The following is a 12,633-nucleotide window of genomic DNA, read 5'->3' as shown; positions in this document are numbered from 1 at the left end:
GATGAGAGGGTGATTCACACAGTGAAGCACTGACTACGTCACTAGGACAAGGATTGGTACCGTCAGGGCATACAGATCCTTGTTTCGCGCTGGTGGAAGGCCATAGAACGAGATGGAGATAGCATGGAAAATAGAATGTGTAGATAAAACACCGATCTTTCGTGTGTGTAATTCTCATTATGTTCGCCGGCCGCAGCGGCCGTCGCAGGTTCGAATCCTGCCTCGGATATGGATGCGTGTGATGTCCTTAGGTTAGTTAGGTTAAGTAGTTCTAAGTCTAGGGGACTGATGACCTCAGAAGTTAAGTCCCATAGTGCTTAGAGCCATTTGAAGAAAACAATGCGGTGCACTACTTCCTGGGCAACCCTCGTACAATGCTGGTGCAGGCACAAGTGATTTGGAGCACACTGTTCAGCAGGCATTGTTTTTTTAAACATAGGGTTGAGCACCAGATAACCAGTACGTGCCTCATGTTGACCCAAATACATACATCAAAAAAAGTTTTGCATCACCTTGGTTCCGAGAGTTCTGGCACCTGTACAGAAAATTGGAATAGAGATCAACATAAACATCATCATTTCCGCCCTTTTTATTGCTCGTGAAAACCACACATTGCATGTTGTACCACCATACAGCGAGATCTTCAGAGGTGGTGGTCCAGATTGCTGTACACACCGGTACCTCCAATACCCAGTAGCACGTCCTCTTGCATTGATGCCTGCCTGTTTTCGTATTGTAGGCAATTACTTCGATTAAAGTGATCCTTGTAACTGTTTTTCTAAACTTTGAAACTTATCAATACAGTAAATTAGCAGCATCAGGCGTCGTTTGGCAATATCCACTTGGGCGCATTGAAATCGAATATAAATGTCTAGTGAGCCACAATTCAGCTGGATAACATATATTGGTTTGAAAGCCTCTACACACAGATTACGATGCGATTCAAACACGGTGGCCGTTACTGACAACGCGCAGTTGTTTGCAACAGCTATCGTAGAGGTTGGGTGCCACGCGTTTCGTAGAAATGGATAAAGCAGCAGCGATAAAACATTTTTATTTATAACAGGGAACTGCGGCCAAGACACGGTGTACATTGAGGGAAGTTATGAACACTCGATACAACGATCAAAATCCTTTATTCTTCTTCTTTTCGTTCTTACCATGTGAGTGCTACGTTAATTCACATCAGCTGCTTTTCTTCTAGTCTTTATCTTTCCCAATATTATTTAATTCTCATACGTTGTAATTTTCTTCACTCTTCTGTTCATGTTGCTTTCTTCCTAGGTGTAGCTCTTTGATGTAAACCTATGACAGATTGATTTCTTTTTATTTTAAAGCCAACTTGTTGGAAACCTCTGCTTCCCGCTTTCCAATTTCTTAGAGATCAATTTGTTTCTCTTGGTTCCAGCTTACTATAATTCTCCTGTAGACAAGAAAATGTATCCCATGTGTCAATCTTTCCTATTCCATTCTGAGTATATGTCCGAAGAACATACCCTTTTTTCCGACGGTCTCCAATATCCTCTTTGACTGGATATATAGCTTTTCTTTCGTTTGTCTTACATACTGGCCTTCTCGTGCTCTTCGAGGTTCCAATATCCACCTGAGAATCCCTCGTCCCGGAAGTTCTGACTTCATGAGTAAACCTTTTCTCGCCGTTTCTGGTGCGCACAAAGCTTCCAGGAGGTCAACTGTGTGTAATTATGTCTTAATTTGGCACTACGCGAAAGATTGTATCGAGTTTGCACGTTCAATTCATATTGATTATTCGTCTCTAGCCTCTGAATTTTCCATCCAGAATATTTCATCCACTAAGGACAACTGTCTTACTTCTTGTCTTATAATGTGTCTCCTCGAGAGGGATCTGTAGATCTTCTTTTCTCTGGACTTGGCTCATTTAATGATTTCGGAAAAATCACAATATCGTCTGCGAACGGCAGACAGTCGATCTGTATTCCTTTTTTCTCACATCACTATATTATTCCATCCACACTTCTCATTCATCGGCGCCATTCGCTGAACATCTTATCAACAACACAGTAAAAGAGCAGTGGGAGAAACCCGTCTCCAAGGTTGCCTCGGGTTTGATCTTTTAAGGGCTCTGAAAACTTTCTTCTGAAAGTAGATGCCACGTTGGTAGAGATCTGTTTAATCAGTTCATTGGACCTTAAGGCAACTACTCCGAAATATGGAACAGTGTTGGTCTCCTAGTGAATTATAGCCTTTCTAAATGTTCACGAATGTGGACATGGAAGCCTTGCTTCTCTATTTTGATATGCAGTTATCAGATTCACATTAAAGATTCGTTCCGCACATGATCTGACACTCTAAGGTCGCCTTCTTACTCACCAGTTCGTGGATTTAGTTGATTTTGTATTCTGTTTAGCAATGATTTTGAGAATATCTCAAAGCTCACTGCTTTCAATGATATTCCTCCGTAGTTCCCAGGCTCTGACATAAATCGTTTTTGAGTATAGGGTGTATTAGAGCCAAACATCCACCCTTTTGGAAGCTACTCTTTTTCCCAAATTTTATGCATATCTTTTAGATCGATGATCGTTCTCTCGTCAGCGTACTTCAGATGTTCTGTAAAAACCCTTGCTACTGGATGAAGAATTTCAAACGTGGCCGTACGAACACTTTAGGTTTGGCTAGTTACACACGCCAGACCGGCATTTGATCTGGTGAAACGCTCGAAAAAATCATAGTGCGGTGACAGAAAATCGCCACATAACATTTGTGGAATTTTTGAGAGGATAGGTGTTTCATGTTAAATGATACGTAATGTCCTGAAGACACTTTTGAATGTGAATAACAAAAGTACGAGATGGTTAATGCATTTGTTGACTTCTCTTTAAGTAAGATATTAGGACAGATATCATTAACTGTTTACCCACTTTACTACTAACTTCCTTCTCAAACGTTATCGGTTCTATCCATCCAATCTTCAGCATTCTCCTGTAGCACCAGATTTCAAAGGCTTCCATCCTCTGCTTGTTTATATTGTTCCTCACTTACATGCAAAGCTACGATCCGGACAAGTACCCCCATAAAAGATTTCCTAAATCATAAATTTATTTTAGATGTTGAAATATTTCTCTTTGTTACAAATTCTTACGTTGTTATTGACAACCTACATTTTATATCCTCCTTACTTCGACCGTCGTCAGTTGTCTTGCTGTCTAACGAGCAAACCTCATCTACAATCCTTTTCTTAATGTAATTTCTTCGGCAACACCGAATTTCATATGGTTCAAATGGCTCTGAGCACTATTGGACTTAACTTCTGAGGTCATCAGTCCCCTAGAACTTAGAACTACTTAAACCTAACTAACCTAAGGACATCACACACTTCCATGCCCGAGGCAGGATTCGAACCTGCGACCGTAGCGGTCGCGCGGTTCCAGACTGTAGCGCCTAGAACCGCTCGGCCACTCCGGCCGGCAACACCAGATTTATTTTTATTATACTCCTATACTCTTGCTTAACTTTTGTTGATGTGGAACTTATACCCTCTTTTAAAGACAGCATCCATTTCGTCCAGCTGATATTCCACGTCCTTTGTTGTCTCTGACAGAACAACAATGTCACTGAAAACAACGCCGTTATTTCTTTTCCCTGAACTTTCCTTCGCTTTCGAAATATTTCGTTGGTTTCCTTAACTGCTTGCTAATGTAGAGGGTAAATGTGATGGGGGATAAGCTAGAAACATGTCTCCCTCCCTTCTCAACTAATGACACCCTTCTTTGACTTTCGATTCTTACAGCTGCAGTTTGGTTTCTGTAAAAATTCTAGATAACTTCCCGCTCCGGTGCTTTATTCAAACTAGCTTCAGAATTCCGACATGTGTACTCCACATAATATTGTTAAATGATTTCTCTAAATCTAAAAAAAACTACAACAATGCCTTTGCATTTCTTCACCGTATCTTCTAAGAAGTGTCGTAGATTCTTTGTCGTCTCGCATGTTCCTACGTTTTTCCGAAACCCAAATTGGACTTCCCCAACCTCGGACCCCAACAGTTTTTTCATTCTTCTATCAAAATTGAATTAGTGAAAGATGTATTAGGAATACTGGACATTACAGAAAAATTGAATGAATCCAGATCATGCAGGTATGACCATATCTTTCGCAGATAGGATGACTACCTCGATGGAAAAAGCCTCTTTGTCGCTACAGAAAAATGAGGTGGTGACACATACGTGGATGCTTCGCTGACAACTGTCCAAAAGTACATAAAAGGAGATTTGCCAGCCATGGACATCTGCTAGGTTTCAAATTACGTCTGAATTGGTTCCAGAGGTCGTAGTAGAGGTTCGAGTCTATGGTAGTGTTTACTCGCTGCAGTAAGATACGTAGCTCCTCAAACCGCGAGAAATACCCTTTCCCGCTGCCTCTGACGTTCGCATGAATTAAATGCTGAAATTAATCGTGCAGGCCAAAGCTTGACTCCTACAAGTGGCAAGGTACCCGATGCTCTCCACTCATCATCCACGAAGTCTACAGCCCGGCATAACCAGGCTACGCGAAGTGATTTTCTTTTCTGAATGGCTGTTTTGTCAAATGTCCTTCTTCCACTTGACTGTTTGCTGCTTAACATGCATGCCTTTCTGAAAATTACAACGGCAGTAGACAGAACTGTATTACCTGCACGGTCTTTTATCAGTGGCTACTAGCCTTCGCGTTTTGTCCTTCGATGTCACCTGCAATAATCTTTCGCGTTTACCCAGTATGTTCGGTGTTTTAGTACACAGCGCTGGCGTCTGCTGCCTTCCTGCCTTCAGAGGCAATGCAAATGCTTGGTTTTATGTTTTACTCTATAAATGTCGTCATTATTTTCATTTGTGAATGTTCTCCCAGGTCAGAATTTTGAATACTTTAGTGAATTCTTAAATTCCGTGCTTCTAGACTATAGTATTGTCTCGCTGGTATTGTCAAGATCTCGTGATACACGTGAGTAGCAACTGGGTAGACGAAGAAGCACAACAACGAAACGTGTTCAGTCAGTCCAAATTAGTTATTCAGTTAAATAATTCCCGATTCTAAAGCTTTTTTAAACGATTCAGTACTGAGAATGTTATACACAAGTTGTGAAACGTGTAATGTATTTACCACAACATGTTTCGCGACTACGTTATCCCATTATCAGATGCTACAAAACAAGGAAAAAAATTAATACATCGCAATAATATACGTACTGACAACTAAGTAAATATTACACACCGATGAACCAAAACACCATGACCACCTGTTTAATAGCGTGTGGTTCACCATACAAGCACAACACAGCAGTGATTCTGCTTGATACGGATTATACAAGTCATTGACAGGACTCTAGAGGTATGCAGCACCAGATGTCTACGTACAGTCAAGCTGTTCCCGCAAATTACGGGATGTTTGTTTACTGACACGCAGCTGGCTCCCATATATGCTGCAAAAGGTACAGATCAGACATATTTGCTGGCTGAGACGCCCTGCTAAGCCCACAGGACAGGACAGGTAGTTAAAGTTGTGGAAAGGGGCCAAAATCAGCGGCTGTTAGTTACACTCGAACATACAACCTTTTATTTGATCAAACATTACAAGAGCCACGAAAATTTTTTTTAAAAAAAGAAACACAGTTTTAGATTTGGAACTTAATTATCGGCTAAATGCGCTGTACAATCTCATGCCTTAAGGGCAAGACCACTTTAATTTATAAACGGCTGAAAGCCAATAACGTAAAGCTCAATCAAAATCAGAAATTTAAAAGGCAAAGCATTATCTTAAAACAGCTTCTTAATTAGGTGAATGCCCAAAGAATCTGACACTTTAAGAGCAAACAACTTATATTCAAAATCGGCTGACGGCCAACATTTAAGACTCAATAACATTAATTTTAAAAATGCCAAAGACTTTACGTAAAACAGTTCTTAAATTAGGCTGAAGGCACAAACCATCTAACACCTTAAGAACAGAATAACTTTAATTCAGAATTGGCTGAAGGCCAACACTTAAGGCTCAATAACATTAATTTTAAAAATTACATAAAAGTTCTTAAATTAGGGTGAACGCCCAAACCATCTGACGCCTTAAAGGCAAAACAACCCTAATCTAAAAATCGCCTAGAAGCCATATAAGTACAAACAACAAGAACAAACAAGAAAAGGTAGTACACTCAAGGGCGCTCAGAAGTTCCGATGGTCAGCCTAGGATTCAAACACTAACGCTCACTTAGGTGAGACAGGCAGTCGGCTCAACCATTGCCGATCCGACGACAACCCAACCGACAGACAGTCAACGGACCCACCGACAAGATAACCTCCGTTTCACCCGACCAGCACACAACAGGGAGTTCAATGGAACAACGTAGAAGGTATTGGCGCCCACAACCAATTATACATTGAGCTGTCAAACCATACACCATGCTGGACATCAACAACACGACGAGTAAAATACACTGCCTGAATTTACGTCAACGGCCAGGGCAGATAACCGGAACGTTAACGGCCACAAGACAGAAGATTCCGCTGGTGCACTGGAATTCAAATTGAGAGTTGGCAATACTGTCTTAGGATGTAAAGGTTGGCTACAGCGCGCATACACAAGTGGCAGTTTTTTAAGCCAGTGTAGGAGCCCGCCTGCTGTGGTGCGCACGTGTGTTGGGCGAGGGGTCGTCGCCGAGCTGCCGTACTGCCGTGTCCGCCAGCAGCGACACAGGATTTGGTATTTAGTTGATATTTTTTATAATTTGCAGCGCGCTTATTAATTTAAAGAAAAGGATTTGTGTATGTGCGTAGCAGCAGACGGTAATTTTGATAATGAGTTGAATTCTTAAGGGAAACCATTGTTAGGCGAATAGATTAAGTACTGATTTTTGTCATTGATTTCTTTTGTAACTGTTAGGGAATTTTTTTCACTTTGTATTTAATTGAGAAGTATTTCAGTCTGTCTCAAGAGTTTGATTAATTTGCAATATTGCTTTAATGCCACTGGAGGCAGATTTACATACGAAGTGATTGTTCAAAGAGCTTCTAGCGTTTTGTTAATTGAATGAGAAAGAATCGCTTTCAGAATATACTTTTTTTTTAAAAAAAAAAGGGGAATCACGTATTTGGGTTGTCATTTATCGAGTTTAGATTTGACCAAACCCTTTCTCTTGAATTATATGTAGTTGCAGTAAGCAGCAGCAGCCGCATTAACAGCAGGAGCCGCCATACAGAACATGCATTGCACTCAGCATGAATAATAGGTTTTTTTTATGTTTTTGTTAAATAATGGAACGCAGCAGATCAAGCAGTGGCAGCAGAAAGACCAAGTAAGTTATTTGTCGCGCACAGGACCAATAAAATATATAAATAAAGTTTAGGCAATCTCTGTAATAGTAAAGTTAACAAGAGTACATGCACGAGATTTTCAGTAGAAAACACGAGATAAGAAGAAAGAGCTCGCGACTTTCAAAATAACTAAGTACAGTTAAATTCCACTGGAGGGTGGCTAAAATTTGCCAACTTGAAAACACACATTGTTGCTCGCTGGAATATTCCGACAGCCGACACAATGTAAACAGTCGTGATTTGCTGGTAGATTAAGTCAAAACTCAACTTTCATGTCCAGGATCGGTGAGCCATGAACCTCGTAGCAATGGAAACAGCCCCACACACTCCGACACTGCATAGAGGCCGCCAGTGGGCCCAGCCAAACTACGCGCCATGGAGATTTCCTCGCTGCTCCACGCTAACCGACCAACTGCTCGCACACAGCCCAGCCGGAAAATATAAGCGCCAGGCCAAAGATAGTCTAAGGTGCAATATCGATACACACTGCTGCTGCCACTTGCGGAAAGAGAGGATAACAGCATAACCGCGATAACCGCGGGAGAGTAACCACAGAGTAGCAACCAAGGTTTAATCCAACGCATAGCATGAGCCAGCCACGGCTCACTGGCCAAGACATCAACTGAGTTCACTATAATGCCCCTCAAACCAGTATAGCACGATCCTGACATTGCAACAAGGTCAGTTATCCTGCTGTTAGCATATCACCAGCACAGGGGCAGACTTCAAGCACGAAACGATGCAGGCGGTCCGCAATAATGTTCACGTAGTTCACTTCTGCCATGACGTCTTCGATTACCACCACAGAACCCATGGAAGCCCAACTAAATGTACCCCATAGTGTAATTCTGCTCTCACCGGTCCGCATGTGTGGCGCGGTGCATGTTTCGTCCTGCCATTCGGCTGGGTGATGGCGTTTAAGGACCCCCAACCATCGACCTGGTGTAACAAGAGATGCGATTCGTTCGACAAGCGACATGGTCCTATTGACCCACGGTGAAAACTTAGTGATGCTGTGCCCACTGCAATCATAACTGACGATGTCGTTGGGTCAACACAGGAACAAGTCGGGGTCCTGTGATGTGGAGCTCCATGTTCAAGAACGGCCTTTGAACGGTGTGCCCTGAAACACTTGTGCCTGCGCCATCATTGTTCTCAGATATGCCACAGATCGCTGCCTATCCTGAATTACCACTACAGTTTGTGATGAGACATGGTCGTCCAATACCATACGGCTTATTCGGTATTTCACCATCCTTAAATGACTTTCCATAGATGCGCACGACAGTAGTACGCCAACAGACGATCAGCTTCCCCGGTTCAGAGATTCTCGTTTCCAGGAGCAGGGCTACAACTATGTTCCGTCTGTCAAAACCGCTCATATCAGCGGGTTTCCGCATTTGCGGCCATGCGCCAGTTGCTTCGCTATCATGATTGCCCATTCGTCTCTCTTCCCTTAGGTACTTTCCTTACTGCTTTCAATTGCCGCAACACCACCAGGAGACATTCACCCTCGCTGTAGGCAGTGATCATTACGTTTTGACTCATCAGTGTATCGTCCTTTTAATGTAACATAGCTTAAAGCTTCTATGGCACTGGGCATCCTCAAGGAGGCAACAGCAAACATACGTTGTCAAGCATACAGCTCATCCTTGAACATCTCACAACGCTCAACTATAAACTAAAGCAGGTGCCTTCACCTACCAAAGATAGTACTATCAAAGCACGCAACGATGTCACTGTCCATCGTAAAATCTTTGAACATTATATGTCAAGTAATAGCAAATTTTAAAAGCTGATGCTGCACATGTGTTGCAGTGTGAATCTCCATATAGAATGACCAACATAAAATATTAAACCCAATATCGCTATTTAGAAAAGTTGGTGGCTGTTTCTCAAGGAGGACATCGCTAAAGTGGACCCGGAATGCTCATTGGACACTTCTGTCTTGTCATTTACCACGCTGACGCATTCCTCTCTAAAAGGGCAAAAAATCTCAACTTCCTCTGACAGCAACAACCCTTTATCCTCAAAGCGCAGTGTCCTTATGCTGCCTGCAATGTTACCCAATGAATGCTGCTCACTTCCATGTTCTTCGGCACCGCCAATGAATCTTCCTCATTATTATTTACCTTTAAACCTTACTTTAAATTTTCTTCCAGTTTGACCCACGAACTCCATTCCACAATCCTGACACTTTATTTCATATACTTCCGCCTCTCCCATCCAGTTCTCCCTTGCGCCAACTTACACTTCAGCCCTACTCCAGTTTGTTCTCCGTCCTGAATGCAACTTTAACCCGTTTGTTGTCGAATAACCTTGTCAATTTATGTGAGATATTTCCCAAGTATAGCATTTCTGCGGATTTTTCCTGTTGATTCCTATGCCCTATCACTGCCTCCTATTTATTGAACCCGCGTCAAAACCATTTTATACCTCTATTTGCCTACCTGTTGTAACACTCCGGTTTATCTTACTGACTTATCCCGCTCGATCGAGATCTGATAGCAGCCCAAAACAGGTATTAATTAATGTGACCGTGTACCTAATGGGGCTGGCAATCGGATTGGACTGCTACGGAGTTGTTACATTCCATTTTGTCCTTCTACAATGCTGTAATAATGAATGACTGGTGCCAAGAAGAACAACAACACAGCTTCATTAATCAACGAACTATATTCATCACAAAAACACCAAAAGGAAGGAGACAGCCACTGCCTTCGTCGTACAGAACTAATAACGGCTAATCACAGCACAGGCCTCTTCGTTATTTATTATCGTCACACGTAATTTCAATCACTGTAATCCAACACTGCAATCCAACACTGCAATCCAGATGATGCCGGCGCGGTAGACGCGTAATTACAAATATCGGCACAGAAATCTCACTGATCACGCTATTAATTATACTTTTACACTTTCCCGTATATTTCTAACACAAAGGGGTTAAACCACGGCGATGGCCACTCCCTTTGTCGGTACGGTCTTGCATTCCAGCAACCGACCTCCACCCGGCTCGGCCCACAGCGCGTACCACACTCCTACTATCTCAACACTCGCTCTCGCTCTCGCCCCCCCGACGCACACTATCGATTGTTTGTCCTGTCTACCTGTGCTGTCGCAAAACTTATAGTAAGGGCCTACGGACCCCTTACACTGTTTTCACTGCATCATCCTTGCTCTTAGGACTTAGTGGGATAAAATTAGACATGTGCACAGAATTTTTGAAGAATGCTAATTTACGTTTATGAGGATGGCATGAGGTCTTATCGATTACTGCACCTGTGAACGTCAGTTTCCTAAACATTCCTCATGTTTTTTGTTCTTATTCTCGCTCGTCAAATGAAAATTATTTAAAAATCCCTGTTGCTCATGCTCTGCTGCAAATACTATATTGTTTTGCATCTTCTTAAAGTCAATCGTCAATTCATTTTTTCCTCCACGGGATCATGGTACGCTATTGGGTTCTTATCGAAATGATGAGGAACGATTGTTTATTTGTATTTTCTGCTACCAGTCACTTTTATGCGATAAAAAGAGCGCATGACGTCGTCGTATTGAAACCAGCCTCTCTATCAACTAACCGGTGTCGCAAACCATCTGTAGGCGACTTACGAAACTCTCTTCAGATTGTCTTCACTGTAGTATTTCCGTAAAGGATCCTTCCCAAAAGTGATGAAACCCTGAGCAGCGATTGACTGAATCGAAAGTTATCTGCAAGGAAGTAATATTTCGTTCCATGGTTAAAGTTTTTAAAAACATAAAAAAATTCCAACATATTTTTCGAGGGTATCTCAATGAGTGTGTGGTCTGAAGATAACTGAATAACAAAGGACACTATACAGATTGAAGTAGAACTCCACCAACAAACTTTCAGAGATGGTAGTATGGACCAAAACAAGGAAAAAATGTCTGGTAAACACGGGTCGCAAAATGCATACCTTATGAGCACTTCTTCATCTTCGCTGCTGTGAAAGACACTGAAGAGCAAAACAAACTGGTACACCTGCCTAATGTCGTGTAGGGCCACCGCGAGCCGCAGAAGTGTCACAACACGACGTGGCGTGGACTCGACTAACGTCTGAAGTAGTGCAGGAGGGAAATGACACTATGAATCCTGCAGGGCTGTTCGTAAATCCGTAACAGACCCCTTCTGAACAGCACGTTGCAAGGCATCACAGATATGCTCAATAATGTTTATGTCTGGGGAGTTTGGTGGGCAGCGGAAGTGTTTAAACTCAGAAGAGTGTTCCTGGAACCACTCCGTAGCAATTCTGTCCAGCACTGTCCTGCTGCAATTGTCCAAGTTCATCGGAATGCACAATGGACATGAATGGATGCAGATGATCAGACAGAATGCTTACGTACGTGTCACCTGTCAGAGTCGTATCTAGACGTAGCAGGGGTCTCATATCACTTCAAATGCACACGCCCTACACCATTACAGAGCCTCCACCAGCTTGAAGAGTCACCGGCTGACATGTAGGGTCCATGGACTGACTGGCCGAGGAAGCCTACGCAATTATATTAATAAAATGATGTTGGCGTAGAAACTCGACGCAAAAAATCCGGAAAATGTGCCAAACCTGAAAGGCAAGGCAGCTGGAATCGGCTGTTGCAGTGCAATCGACCATTTGGCGCTCTCGAGTCATACGCTGTCTTACTTGCAGCAAAAGGAAAGGTCTGCGCTACTAATACTACACGTATTTTCTTGGTATTACTTTAAACGCCGTAGAAACAGGGTCAGCTAAGATAGCTGCAAATGGAGGTGTGTGCTAACTTGTACTATATAGTACAGTGCAGTATGGTACATACAGTCGCTTGATGCAACGACGAAGCCTGGCATCAGAGTCCCACTGGATGGTACTTACAACGCAATAGACAACAGCGGCCGCCTTTCAGTTTTTTCACATTCCTCGGGTATTTTTGGGAAAAGCAGACATTAACAAGAATTATATCACTGTACTCCTCTTTTCAAAAGTTTTCGGATGCCATTAAAAACACGTATATCGTTCCATGTAAAAACCAGACTTCCTCCAGTATCTCAATTGATACAAGACATAAAAGCATTAAACATAAACAGAATTATGTGTCTCTCTCTGTACTTTCATTCGCCGAGAGCCTCGTTTTGATATTTTGAACTATTCACGAAATAAAAGGAAGTGTTACGCCTTACGTGACTCACTCTGTACACATACGAAACTAATACAGTTTAAAAATGCTTTGTTACCTGCCAGATACCTTATGTCATTTGGTAAATGGCCAGTGATGTTTGTAACTTCTTGTTCACGTTTCGGAGCCACTAACAGTTTTAGTT

Source organism: Schistocerca piceifrons, chromosome 1, assembly GCF_021461385.2.
Source record: "Schistocerca piceifrons isolate TAMUIC-IGC-003096 chromosome 1, iqSchPice1.1, whole genome shotgun sequence".
Lineage (NCBI taxonomy): Eukaryota > Metazoa > Arthropoda > Insecta > Orthoptera > Acrididae > Schistocerca > Schistocerca piceifrons.
The sequence above is the reverse complement of the archived record's forward strand: the minus strand, read 5'-3'. Positions refer to the sequence as shown.